Raw genomic sequence first — 14,978 nt, forward strand, 5'->3', positions numbered from 1 at the left:
ATATATATATATATATATATATATATATATATATATATATATATATATATATACATATTAAAGAATTTCTTATAATAATGTAATGGAAATAGCAAATAATAATAATAATATAGATAATATTAAATAATTGCTTAAGCATACAATTTAAAAAAACAGTGAAAGGAAAAGAAAATGAATGTACAAAACTGATAATAATAGTTATATTATTATAGGGTGAAATAAACAGTGCAAAACACAAGTCAAAGTATCCTTTAATTGATTAATATATATTTAAATAGATAGGTTATGTTTTATAATCAACACAAAGTGTAGAGTCTGGTTTGAGAATCCATGTTGAATTAAAAGAAAAACAGGCTGAGATTATAAAAGTGTTTTCAAAGATCAGATTCCAACGTCCACATTAAGGGTTTATAATAATTAACGAGAAATAATCACTTCTCTAAGACTAAGACAATATATTTCCGGATAGATATAAGAAGTCAATAACAAATTGTTTTGACTTAATACAATTTTAGACTAGAGCTAAGTTCTGTGTTGTTTGACGGCCAACAAACACAAACGATATACTCTAATAATCTGGATTTTGACATGTTTACATTCACGAGTAATGATTTCAATTAAAATTCTAAATACATAGCGCGTAAATGCATGATGGGTTACTGACTATCAATTTTGCAAAACTGACTATCAATTTTGACTTATGTATTCATAATTACAGAGTTAAAATTCCTATTGCTACTAGTTAAAATTTATGTTACTAAGATGATCATCAACTTTTTTTGTTTATTCGTATATGAGCCGCAGGTTGTTCATATATCAACCACAATATAATTTATTACGACATTGACATTGTACATAATTTAATAGTTATATTAGTATCATTTGTTATAATTTCAATAGTCATAGCCTCACGTGATTTTTATATTTTATTGTAACTTATTACAGCTATAAGATTATTTTAGTGTAGCATGCAAGTATAAATTATATAGTACTTAGGTTTGAAAGAAGCTAACAATGTTCAATATATTACTGTACATCACTTAAGCTCTATTCACACGAAGTTATGATAAAAAAACACTGAAAAACTAATTAACACTAATCCGACGAAGAACACTTTTTATCCAGATACACAGAAGTTTAACTTCACTATTACGAAGAAATTTACACGGACAATAAAAACACTCACTTGCAAAGAACAACACGGTTGTTCTCAATGTTCCACCTTCCAACGGATCATTTTATTAATTCACTGGAAGTGGGAATATGATTCCAGAGTCTTTCCAAGTGAAGAAGTATTATCATCTATAATGATAGGATAACCCCATGATTGTTTCCAAAATATTGGAAACAGTGCTTGAAATATCGCCAAGTTGGAGACCTTCAGTTCGTGTCCTGTCTGGTGCCTAATCACATCCATCTAGGCTTGTTGTTATAATGGAAAGTCTGGTTTGATTTAAATCAGTAGTTCGATTCTAGCTCAATGACTTATTGTCATGGTTTCGACGATGCTAGTCATTTTCTGTTTTCGCTGCTAGAACTTAATCATCATTCTATGGTTCAATACCAGTTATTTCACTATCATCATTTTACAGTCAGTATACAAGTATCAGTGTGTAGTGATCTAAGTATTATCGTGTCAAATTTAATATATTTCAGTGAAAAGTGGTTAGTGATTGATGGGAAAAATGATTAGTACAAATCGACGGATATATCAAACCGTAAGTACATTAATATTGTATTTCAATTTTCAACAATTTGCGATTAATACGTGTTACGATTAATGGGAATCATTCTACTTAAGACGGTGACGTTTTAATAGATTTAGCAACATTGGAACTTCGTAATAACAACTTCTCTGCAATTTGCTGCTTTAAGTGTTAAAAGTGAGAAGATCAAGGGTTAAACTTTACTGAAACCTTTGTTTCCAAGAAACTTAAAATTCATTTCAGCATTTTGATGAACAGTATGCAATTCAAGGTAGCGGTACACGTTCATTGTAACCTCACTCGAAAGAACAGTAAACAAACTACTTAATGAACTGAAGAATTACCATTTAGTGCAGTATATATCTATATCTATCTATCTATCTATATCTATATCTATATCTATATCTATATCTATATCTATCTATCTATCTATCTATCTATCTATATATATATATATATATATATATATATATATATATTTTAAATGTTCTTCATGAATGATCTGGACCTTCAGTTTTAATTTTTATTAATGAATAAAGATATTTTAAACTTATTAAAAACAAAGAAATGCTATTCATTATACATTGTTGATGCTATTATTTATGTACAAATAATAACCAATTGAGTATAGACTCAGAACTTGTGGGTTCTTTGAGTGAATTTATGGACATTTTGAAACAGAGCTTTCTAGCTATATTTTTGGAATTTTATTAATCAAATTGTCGCATAATATATTATCATATTGTTTGTACTCCACGGTTAGGAGAAGTTGGACTTCAAGATTTTGGGTTTAATTTTATATTTAATTCAATATTATCAATTATTAAATTTTTCAATATTATCAAAGTTAGATATTACGTATATTTCATATATAGGGTATCCAATAAGTCAGGTTCGTTGACTTGGCTACGCAACAAATTTTTCGCTGGGGCATGACATGGGATCTCGATAATGCATTTTATTAATTTAAAAGATTGTTCACTTTATTTAAATTGTAATAATTCCCAAAGATTACTCGTTTTGGTTATGGTATATGTGATGTCCTAAAACAGTCTGCGAATGCAAAGTTTCTATGTGATTGAAAACATTATTGTAATTTCACATTTAACAGCAAGCAATTGCATCGAACAACGTTATGTAAGTTATGTGAATGTAGAGTTCTAATATGCCGCTCCATTGTAAGAGGAATTGGTTGACGCAAATTTCCTAAGAGGAATTTAATATGCATGTGTAGGGTTTTGACCCGAACTTTGAAAGCCATCTGCTGTAATGCACGCATCTTTGCTTGTATAAATAAGCAAAGGTCTTTTTGATCAAGGTTCAGTGAAAGAGTGAGTCGTGAGAAGTTCGTAGACAGTCAACAGTCAGGACACTGAACAGCGATATCAGTTATTGTCGAACAAGTAGCGAGATATTTGAACTCCACGAATGCTAACAATTCTGTCATCGACAATTAGTAAACTTGATTTGGTGCTGAAATACTTCAAAGACTGCAGGATTACGAAGAGTGGATCGTTCGTGAATTGGAGGGGAAAATTCTTCAAGTTGCAGGTATGAACCAGTTAACCTTTTCCTACTTATACATTGAGTGTTGATCACACACTTAAATTTATATAAGTTGGATTTCGCTACAAAAACACACATTTTACACACTAAATAGTTAACAGAATACATGTCACATTTTGTGATAATAAGTCTCTTTTCTTTATTTGGGAACCGTACCTACCAGAAAACATATATTATTGTATGTGACCCCGAAAATAGAACTCTGAACAATTGAGGGGGTGAGCTCAACAGTGGTCTAACCCACATTTTTAAGAATGGAGAAAAATCAAGTTAAACACATGTGGTTTTTTGTACAATATATAAATATTCAATGTATGGCACATTCAATTACTTGTGGTTGCTTTTGGTATATTGTATCCTCGTCGCCAAAAGTGCCTTTACATCGCCGTGACAGGTATGTGACCGCGCAGTACTCCAAGGAAGGGATGGTTGCATAAGAAATTGTGATTAATTTTGGACAGTTTTTATTTGGCTAGGGAAATAATGTAGATATAGGGAGCAAAGGAAAATATTTGAAGCGTCAGTACACTATCATCTCTGAAAAGATTCGTATTCCCAGTTTTTCATTTTATTCTCTTATATGTTAAGTTAATAACTGCTGACAACTGCTATTAGCGCTTTTCACTCTTCAGGAATTTAACACGACATTTTTGCAGGACACTTTTCTAACTGTTAAATGTATGCGTGAATTATTTCAATCATCTCACTGTCCTTATTTCAGAATGGAAACTGAATATGCTGAACGTATGTTTCGCTGTCGTCAAGCAAGGGTTGTAATAAATGTAAATAAGATTCTTATTATTAAATAAAACACATAAGTATCTATTCCATGTATAGCACAATATAATACAGTAATTAACTAACACGATAATCACTAACGCCCGCAGGATTTTTTCGAACGGGGGGCATAAGACCGATATAGAGATTTTGATTTATTGCCCTATATATATATTAAAAGTCATAGTTTATCATTGATAGCGTATATCCTCTTACTTTTTAAAATCGCCAGTTTAACCTATTAGTCAGAACATACATCTCCAGACATAATGTAGAGGGAAAAGAAGGAAAGAGATATGAAAAGTGGCGTAAGTAATTTTACTGCACCCTGGTACAATCCATTAATCCATTACAATGAGTACAATCCATTACTCATACCCCCCCCCCCTGTCCCACGCATTTCAACTGCTGCGTTATATATATATATATCTGGTTCCATGTCAGAAGGGCCCGAAAAAAGGCTAGGATAGAAAGGTTCGAGTCAAAACGGGGCTCGGTTTTAAAAGGCCCCGCGTCAAAAGAGCAAGTTCAAAAGTGGCCCCGCGACAAAAATGCCCGAGTTGAAAATGCACAGCGTGAAAATGTTCCCATCGTCAAAGGGGCCCGGGTCAAAGATCATCGCGAGAAGAGAGTCCGAAACAAAAGAGCCCTATGTAAAGAAACGGACAAAGTGGACACCGCCTCAAAAAGACACGGGTCAAAAGAACCTTGCGAGTAAAGAGGCCGAGTCAAAAAGGCCTTATGTCAAAAAAGCCGGGTCAAAAGGACCCCGTTTCAAAAGGGGACAGGTCAAGACGGTCCCACGTCAAAATGACTCCGCGGCAAAAGGCCCCGAGTCAAAAAGGCCCCGCGTCAAAAGGAGCCCCGCGTCAAAGGGGTCGGCAAATACAATTCCACGGCTAAAAAACCTGAGATCAGGAGTGAAAACCAGGAGAAAGATACATATGACCGGTGGCATAACTAATTTTATTGTGCCCTGATCGTTCATCCAACTCATACCTTCCCCCTGCAGCCCTCATTTCAGCTGGTATATATATTTCTATGTCAGAAGGGCACGGACAAAAGACAAGAATAGAAATGCCCGAATAAAAAGGGTCAAAAGGGCCCTGCGACAAAAGTATCCGAATCAAAACAGCCTCGCTGTCAAAAGGGCCGGAATCAAAAAGACGTCGCGACAAAAAGCCCCTATCAAAAATGTCCGAGTCAAAAGGGACCTCACCTCAAAAAGGACACGGGTCAAAACGGTCCCGGGTCAAAAGGGTTACAGGCGAAAGGGTACCGCGAAAGGAAGCCCGAGTCAAAAAGGCCTCCGTTAAAACGGGACGAGTCAAAAGATCCCTGCGTCAAAAAGGACCGACTCAAAAGGCTCCGCGTCAAAAGGGCCCGGCAATATAATTTCACGGCGAAAAAGCCTGAGATCAGGACTTGAAATCAGGAGAAAGAAAGAGATATGATCAGTGGTGTAACAAATTTTACTGCGCCCTGGTCATTGATCATACCTGCCCCTGCCCTGCCCCGCACAGAGTTGATGTATATATATATATATATATATATATAGTTCTGTCAGAAGGACACGGACAAAAAGGCGAAGACAGAAATGCCCAAGTAAACTGGACCCCGGTCAAAAGGGTCCCGCTGTCAAAAATGCCCAAGTCAAAAGGTCGTCGCGACAAAAGGGTCCTATCTAAAAATGCCCGGTGAAAAAGGACACCGCATCAAAAGGGCACGGGTGAAGACTGTTCCGTGTCAAAAGTGCCCGAGTCGAAAGGGCCACGCTACAAAATGTCCCGAGTCAAAAGAGGCCCCGCGTTAAAAGAGACCGTGTCAAAGAAGCCCCGCGTCAAAAAGACCCCGGGATAAAAGGCCCGGTAAATACAATTCCACGGCTAAAGAGCCTGAGATCAAGAGTGGAAATCAGGAGAAAGAAAGATATATGACCACTTACGTAAGTATTTTTACTGTGCCCTGGATCGTTGATCATGTATTTACTCATAACTTCCCCCTGCCCAACGCATTTCAGCTGGTGAATATATATTCTATGCCAGAAAGGCGAGGACCGAAATGCCCGAGTCAAAAGAACCCCGGGCGAAAGGGCCCCATGACAAAACTGCCCTAGTCAAAAACGGTCCCGCGTCTAAAGGGCTCGGCGACTAAAGGGGCTGAGTCAAAAGGGTCCAAGTCAAAACGGCCCCGAGTAGAAAGAGCCCGGGTAAGGAGTCGGCGACAAATGAGCCCGCGTCAAAAGGGCGCTGTTTCAAAAGTGCCCTGGTCAAAAGGTCCAGAGTCAAAACGGCCGCGCACCAATACCGTTCGAGTCGAAAGTGCCACGCGTAAAATAGTCCCGACTGAAAAAGGCCCCGCGTCAAAAGGGCCCGGTTCCACGGCTAAAAAGCCTGAGATCAAAGCACGAGAGGAAATCGAGCTTGCACAAGTGTATATTGTCCCTTTGGTAAGTTGATTGTTTTGTGCAAAAGAAGGAAAAATATCTGTAGTTATTAGTAGCAAATAAGAAATTTGAATGGTGATATAAGTTTTGTTTGGTTGTTGATTGTTCTGCAACAAATGCTATTACTTAAGTCATTCTCCATTAAAGTAAGGTTGCACTCCCGTCTTTCCGAGTCTGTATTCTCGATACTTTATATATTATTCATTTTCCCCTTACTTCTAAAATTCGATTTCTAGCCCTAGATCAAAGTATAGTATGAAAAATATTCTGTGAAAGTGATTAGTTTAATTTTGCAGTCAGAAGACACATGTGGAGCTGTATACAGGGTTAGTGAAAAGTATTGGGACAGAACAATAATAACGACATGCGTGGATGGAGGCAAAAAATGTTACAATTGGCATTATTGCATTGACTTGGAGTGGGGTCACCTTCGAACCGATCTTGAATTCCGCCATATTGCATATCACACAATATTATTAAATATAAAAGGTTATGTTTTTAGACTAACTTATACCTTAATATTCCTACAAATGAGAATGTGAACTCGTTTGTGACACATCATCTGTTTGGAACAGAGTATGCTCTGTTTTAAAGGGTGTCCGATGTTTAAAAGTAAATTACAGACATTCAGTAAAGCGACATCAGCATCATCCCAATTTATCGTATGATCATACTTCAGGTCTCGTTTTATCACAATACAGCAGTCTTTTAAATGGTAAACTACGCATAAAACATTGCGACAGCTAACGCCGTGCAGTTAGGCCACCAAATATACATCTTCTTATCACATAGTCGTGTCAGGTAAAGAGACCCCTCTCTCACCTCCTTTCTATTCTTCCATACTAAAATTAGCTAACAACATGAGCGCAATTCTTATATCAAACTATACATGTATTAGTATAGATAAAAAGAAATAACAAAAAAGAGACGAAACAAGATTCATAGGTTGATATAAAGAGAAACTGAAACACCCACAATGAAAAATTGAAACCAATGAATGTCTATTACACAGAGATTCAGAAATGAGCAGAGAGAGAGAGAGAGAGAGAGAGAGAGAGAGAGAGAAGAGGAAAGGAGAGGAGAAGAAGAAAAAGTAACGGGATAATAGATAAAACTGTGGAATTCAAACGTAGTAAGAAAATAACCTAACATTATAAAGTTCCGTTTCCAGAAATCCAACAGTAATATAGAAATAATGTTTGTTTTTACATAGTTTTTCAGAACTATTCGAATATATAGACAATCCTTTAAATATTTATTACGTTGCTTTCATAATGGAAAGCATACTCAATTTCTAGTAGAACTGTAGATCTCCGAGACACATCTAGGATAATGTCAAAGGTTTAACACACATGCTTTGTTTCCGCGTGGTTCGACTGCAAATTCGGTAGTGTTCGTTGGACGTAATGATCCAAAATACATTCTACTATACCCAGTGGACAGCATTGGCCATATCTTCCATTTCAGACTATAATGCGAACTGAACGAAAAAAAACGAAACGAAAAGAAAAGAGAAAGAAAGAAAAAAGAGAAAATTGAAGAGTGCTATTTTATTGCTAAATATCTATCAGATATAACCTATATTAAAAGTCCAAACTGTATCGTAATGGAAAACTACAAATGTTGGAAAGGAAAAGTTCATGTTTCTCATAGATGTAGCATCTTTCAAATTTCAACGTGAATAAAACACATTGAATTATAGGACGGGAACAAATATTGTGTCGAACTAGTAAAATAAAATTTTGTTTTCAAATAACCAGAGAGGTACCATTTTCTAGTCTTTTCCGAAGAGTTATCTGTTCCGAACATCCAGCATTGATTTCATCTCTTGCGAATATAACGTAATTTGCACAGAGAGAAAGAACACGCTAAGAGCTCATACGTATCATCGTGTCAGTCGTATGATGTTGGTTAGGTTATAGACCACCACTGGATCGAGGAATTTAAATCCGTAGGGAACCAGTAATTCGACTGAGATTCGGTAACCCAGAGAATAAAAAAGAGATTTTACTTATTTCCTTGCGTTTAAACAGTATTTCTGTCAGATATGACTAAGGCCGTTGATGTTATCCCCAGAGCACGAAAAACACGACGCCGAAGTTAACAGTTAATTAGATTCCCCGGACCAGGCTTCTGCTCCGTTTTAACTTTGGAATATGAACTGCATGTATGTGTGAGAGGGAGAGAGCTAGAGAAGTGAAAGATGCAAAGACAGATAGGGAAACGTCAAGAAAGAAAGTGAGAGGGACGGGACGAATATAAATATGAAGCATACTTACTATTGCAGTGTATGATATAGAACGCACTCACTATTTACTGGAACTATCGCTAGTGATGCCTTGTAAGTTCTCCATCAGGAGATGAGTCTCTGTTTGCAGCCATTATTTTATGTGAAAAAATCATACTACCTGATGGGGAATCGAACCGAGATTTTTCATTTGGAAGTCTGACACGTTACCACTACATCACCGATTGCTTTAGCCAAACTTTGTTTAACAAATGGTGTAGTGTTTCTTTCTGAGAACGATAACACGAAAATTGCATACTGCAGATCAATGATGTCTTTGGAATGTCCTGGTAAGTCCTGTCCTCTTTCCCATCCAACATTCGTAAATCGTCTCTATCATGATACAGGTGTTTGCTTTCACATTGTTATGTATTGCTTGTCCAGTATGATAAGTCGATTCTTCACAATCACTATGCTACGAGGGTCATCCGGAAATTGGTACCCGTTTGTGCAATAAAGACACAGCAGTACATATTAACAAATATACAGATTTTTCTTGGAAAGAGTATACTTTACACTACTTCTCCACATAATCACCAAGCAAATTTAGGCATTTGTCATACCGTGTGACGAGTTTTTGTATTCTAGCGTCATAGTCCTCCGCCACCAGCGTATTGGGATACGTAGTCACGCCTCCTTTAAGTTCGTCATCACTGTCAAATCTTTTTCCTGCCAGAAAGTCGAGACACATTAGGAAAATGTTCACAGAGTTCATCAATTGTGACGCGCCGATCGTTCCTCGCTCATTCGTCTACTGACCTCAGCAGTTCGTCTGTAATGAGAGATGGTCTCGCTGAACGCTCCTCGTCGTGTGTACTCCCCCACCCCAGGTTGAAGTTGCGAAACCAGCGCCGAACAGACGACTCGTCCATCGCATTGTCTCCATACACCTCCTTTAATTGGGGATGAATTTCACAAGGTCGAACGTTTCGTTCATTAAGAAATTTAATCATGGCCCTCACTTCACAACTGGCGAGGTTCTCAATTCGTTTAATCATTATAAATTAGTGCAAACACAACACAGGCACTCCTAGCATCACGCAACCTCGCACAGAGCAGGCAGACAAGCCACTGACGCGTTACGACCTTGCCCAGCGGCTTTCCGAGTCGTCAGCGCTTCAAGCGGCTCAAACGAGTATCACCTTTCTGGATGGCTCTCGTAGATAGCAATATTATTCATAAGGCCATTGCGTTATCCCTACACTATCATGCCACCTAAAATTTCAAGCCGAATATTACTTTCTTTAGCCCTGATCTTTGGAACGAATCGGCTTCTTCCTGTAACGTTATTTGCAACAAAGTGCACAACAAAATTGATTTGTTCGACGGCCTAGAGAGAAATAAGTGCCCACTGATAAAAAAAACTTACAATCGAGGAAAGAATGTGAAATTAAAACATATTTTGCAGTAAGTTCTCCGTGCAAGTTCAAAAGTAAGTAAATAATAATAATAATAATAATAATAATAATAATAATAATAATAATAATAATAATAATAATAATAATAATAATAATAATAACCTATATTATAAAATTGAAAGTAACTATGTGTGTGGCTCCTAATCTCTTGAACCACCCAACTGACCTCTATAAAGCTTTCAACATAGATAAGGTTCGGATCTGGGACTACTTTTGTCATTTCAGTTTGACGGTGCAACGTAGGGGCCGGTGAGATGGAGGAACATGTAAAAAAAAACTGAAAATGAAAGTGGCTGTCTTTGTGACTTCATCACTCTTGAACCACCCGACCGATCTCAATTAAATTTTCAACACAGATCAGGTTCGGGCCTAAGATAGCATTTATCTATTTACTTTGACGATATAGCTTAGGGTTGAGGAGAAGGAGAAGTTAAAAGTGTAAATAAAAGTTGATAACTCGCGAAACAAATGATCCATCACGATCAAATTTTCAACCTAGATGAAGTTCGAACCTGAGATGGTTTCTGTCATATCACTTGGACGTTGGAACTAAAGAGGTGAAGAGGAGGAGCGACATTTAACAAAGAACGAAAAATTACTGGTATAAGTGGTGTATCTGTAATTTTTGGCTTCGCTGAGATTAATAGTGACACATCTGATGCTGTTTAAATCCAAATTCAGTCCCTCTAGTGGGAGGAGGGAGAAACATATAAAAATGATCGAAATAACCAATATCAGGGTCAAATTCACAGTTTTCCGCCTCGCTGAGATCAACAATGACACTGCAAATGCCGTGCCCCACAACATAGGGATGGGAGAGGATATAAAAAACAACGAAAATGACCGATATCAAAGAGGGCTTTAGTAACACGAAACAGTGACTGAGTAACGGACCATATTAATATTTTTTCTCAATTTAACCCAATGAAGCGGGTAATTGATGCTAATAATAATAATAATAATAATAATAATAATAATAATAATAATAATAGACTACTATAGTGTGAATGTACACATTTATTATTATTATTATTGTTATTATTATTATTATTATTATTATTTTTATTTTTATTATTATTCCCGTACTTTTGAACTTGCACGACGAAATTACTGAAAATATGTTTTATTTCTGTAATTTTTCCTGGATTGTATGCATTTCCTTCATTTATTAGTGGGCACTAATTTCTCTCTAGGCCGTCGAATAAATCAATTTCGTTGTGCACTTTGATTCGTTCCAAAGATCACACCTAAAGTAAGTAATATTTGGCTTCTAATTTCAGGTGGTATGAAAGTGTTCGGGTAACGCAGTGGCTTTATGCATAATACAGCTATCTAACATAGGTTCGAATCTTATTCACGTCAAAGTTAATATTTTTACAATGTGATTGTGAAGAATCGACTTATCATACTGGACAAGCATTACGTAAAATTATGAAAGCAAACACCTGTATCATGATAGAGACTATTTACGAATGTTGGTTGGGAAAGGGCAAGGGAATTACCAGGACATACCAAAGACATCATTGATCTGCAGTATGAACTTTTCGTGTTGTCGATCTCAGAAAGAAACACTACACCATTTGTTAAACAAAGTTTGGCTAAAGCAATCGGTGATGTAGTGGTAACGTGTCAGACTTCCAAATGAAAAATCTTGGTTCGATTCCCCATCAGGTAGTATGATTTTTTCGCATAAATAATGGCTGCAAACAGAGATTAATCTTCTGGTGGAGAACTTACAAGGCATCACTAGCGATAGTTCGAGTAAATAGTGTATGCGTTCTATGTCATACACTGCAATAGTAAGTATGCTTCATATTTATATTCGTCCCGTCCCTCTCTCTTTCTTTCTTGACGTTTCCCTATCTGTCTTTGCATCTTTCACTTCTCTAGCTCTCTCCCTCTCACACATACATGCAGTTCATATTCCAAAGTTAAAACGGAGCAGAAGCCTGGTCAGGGGAATCTAATTAACTATTAACTTCGGCATCGTGTTTTTCGTGCTCTGGGGATAACATCAACGGCCTTAGTCATATCTGACAGAAATACTGTTTAAACGCAAGGAAATAAGTAAAATCACTTTTTTATTCTCTGGGTTACCGAATCTCAGTCGAGTTACTGGTTCCCTACGGATTTAAATTCCTCGATCCAGTGGTGGTCTATAACCTAACCAACATCATACGACTGACACGATGATACGTATGAGCTCTTAGCGTGTTCTTTCTCTCTGTGCAAATTACGTTATATTCGCAAGAGATGAAATCAATGCTGGATGTTCGGAACAGATAACTCTTCGGAAAAGACTAGAAAATGGTACCTCTCTGGTTATTTGAAAACAAAATTTTATTTTACTAGTTCGACACAATATTTGTTCCCGTCCTATAATTCAATGTGTTTTATTCACGTTGAAATTTGAAAGATGCTACATCTATGAGAAACATGAACTTTTCCTTTCCAACATTTGTAGCTTTCCATTACGATACAGTTTGGACTTTTAATATAGGTTATATCTAATAGATATTTAGCAGTACAATAGCGCTCTTCAATTTTCTCTTTTTTCTTTCTTTCTCTTTTCTTTTCGTTTCGTTTTTTTTCGTTCAGTTCGCATTATAGTCTGAAATGGAAGATATGACCAATGCTGTCTACTGGGTATATTAGAATGTATTTTGGATCATTACGTCCAACGAACACTACCGAATTTGCAATCGAACCACGCGGAAACAAAGCGTGTGTGTTAAACCTTTGACATTATCCTAGATGTGTCTCGGAGATCTACAGTTCTACTTGAAATTGAGTACGCTATCCATTATGAAAGTAACATAATAAATATTTAAAGGATCGTCTATATATTCGAATAGTTCTGATAAGCTATGTAAAAATAAACGTTATTTCTATATTACTGTTGGATTTCTGGAAACGGAACTTTATAATGTTAGGTTATATTCTTACTACGTTTGAATTCCACAGTTTTATCTATTATCCCGTTACTTTTTCTTCTTCTCCTCTCCTTTCCTATTCTCTCTCTCTCTCTCTCTGTCTCTCTCTCTCTTTCTCTCTGTGCTCATTTCTGAATCTCTGGGTAGTAGACATTCATTGGTTTCAATTTTTCATTGTGGGTGTTTCAGTTTCTCCCTACATCAACCTATGTATCTTATTTCGTCTCGGTTTTGTTGTTTCTTTTTATCTATACTAATACATGTATAGTTTGAAATAAGAATTGCGCTCATGTTGTTAGCTAATTTTAGTATGGAAGAGAAGAAAGGAGGTGAGAGAGGGGTCTCTTTACCTGACACGACTATGTGATAAGAAGATGTATATTTGGTGGCCTAACTGCACGGCGTTAGCTGTCGCAATGTTTTTGAATCGGAGTGTACCATTTACACTTCCCTATTTTGTCCCTGAAGTGAGAAATTTTGAGAGAAATCAGAATTTTTCTGATTTTTAAATTTTTTTAGTCCCTTTGGAGCCCCGTGTAAACGTAGACATCTTAAAATCAACTGCAAAATACTATATGTTTGTACAAAATTTCAATTTTCTATTTTGAATAGTAAGGGCAGGAAAAGTATTTCAATTATCAGTAATCCCCACAGTGCCCCAGACTACCGCAAAAGACCCTGATGGCAGGTAAAAAATTTCCTGAGACATCTGTGTTTATTCTAGGATCATGGTTTGCCATCATTCTCTTGAGAATAAAACTACCTTTCAAACGGTATTATTCACATGTCTCTATCATGTATCTAACGCGGGAAAATTGCGAAGAAAGAAATTTTTCATCAAAATATCCTTTTAAAATTTTGCCCCTCTGGACCCTTCTGTTTTAACGCAGAGATCTGAAAGAAATGTGATAAATACTATTCGGTGGAGTGAATATTTGTCAAAATTTCAATCTTCTAAGTGCAAAACTAAGCCTGCCATATATATATATATATATATATAATACCCCAGATTCCCGTATACAACAGGATCTTGTGTAGAAGTTTCCTTGAGACATCCCTATTTATCCTAGAATCGTGGGTCGTACATAATTCTCCTCAGAACTGGCTTTCAAACGATACCATTCACATGTCTCCATCGTGTATCTAAGCGTGAAAATCGCGAAAAAAAAAGAGATTTTTTGGTTAAAAATATTTTGTTACCTTTTTGCCCCTATGGACCCCCATTGTTAACGCAGAGATCACCTGAAAAAATCTGATAAATTTTGTTCGGTGGACTGCATGTTTGTGCAAAATTTCAATCTTCTAGTTGCAAAAGTAAATCCGCCAAAAAATAAAAAAGAAATCAATATCGGCCTAATAACAAAATATTTTTTAAAGTTTTGACGTCATCACCTCCTATGTCTCGACGCAGAAAGGCGTGAAACCATACTTAATGTGTTCTACAATGCTTCTAGGCTTAGAAAACAGAAAACCCAAAGTAAAAAGCTTTATTTGTTCTTTTTAAATCGAATAATGAAGACACTCATTTAGTAGCTAAAACATATTAATCCACAAGAACTGTCACTTGTTGAAACCTTCATATCGAATTATGAATGGATTTCAGGTGCTGTACTCAACAAACGAAAGTCAAGCCTGATGTGTGCAAACACAGCTGGCCAACTCATGCAGACACGTAGACTACAACTTTCGTCCCACAACATGCACTGTGGTAGTGGTTGTCCTTATTCATCAAAGTAAAGCCCGCCATGTAAGTCTTGCAGGCCGAGTATACCTTTTAAATGTTTTTATATTCAGTCGTCTTTGGTTCCATACAAAACTATTTTCCTGCCAAAGAAATATCTCAGT

This window comes from Thermobia domestica, chromosome 1, assembly GCF_964235325.1.
Source record: "Thermobia domestica chromosome 1, izTheDome1.hap1.1, whole genome shotgun sequence".
NCBI classification, from domain to species: Eukaryota; Metazoa; Arthropoda; class Insecta; order Zygentoma; family Lepismatidae; genus Thermobia; species Thermobia domestica.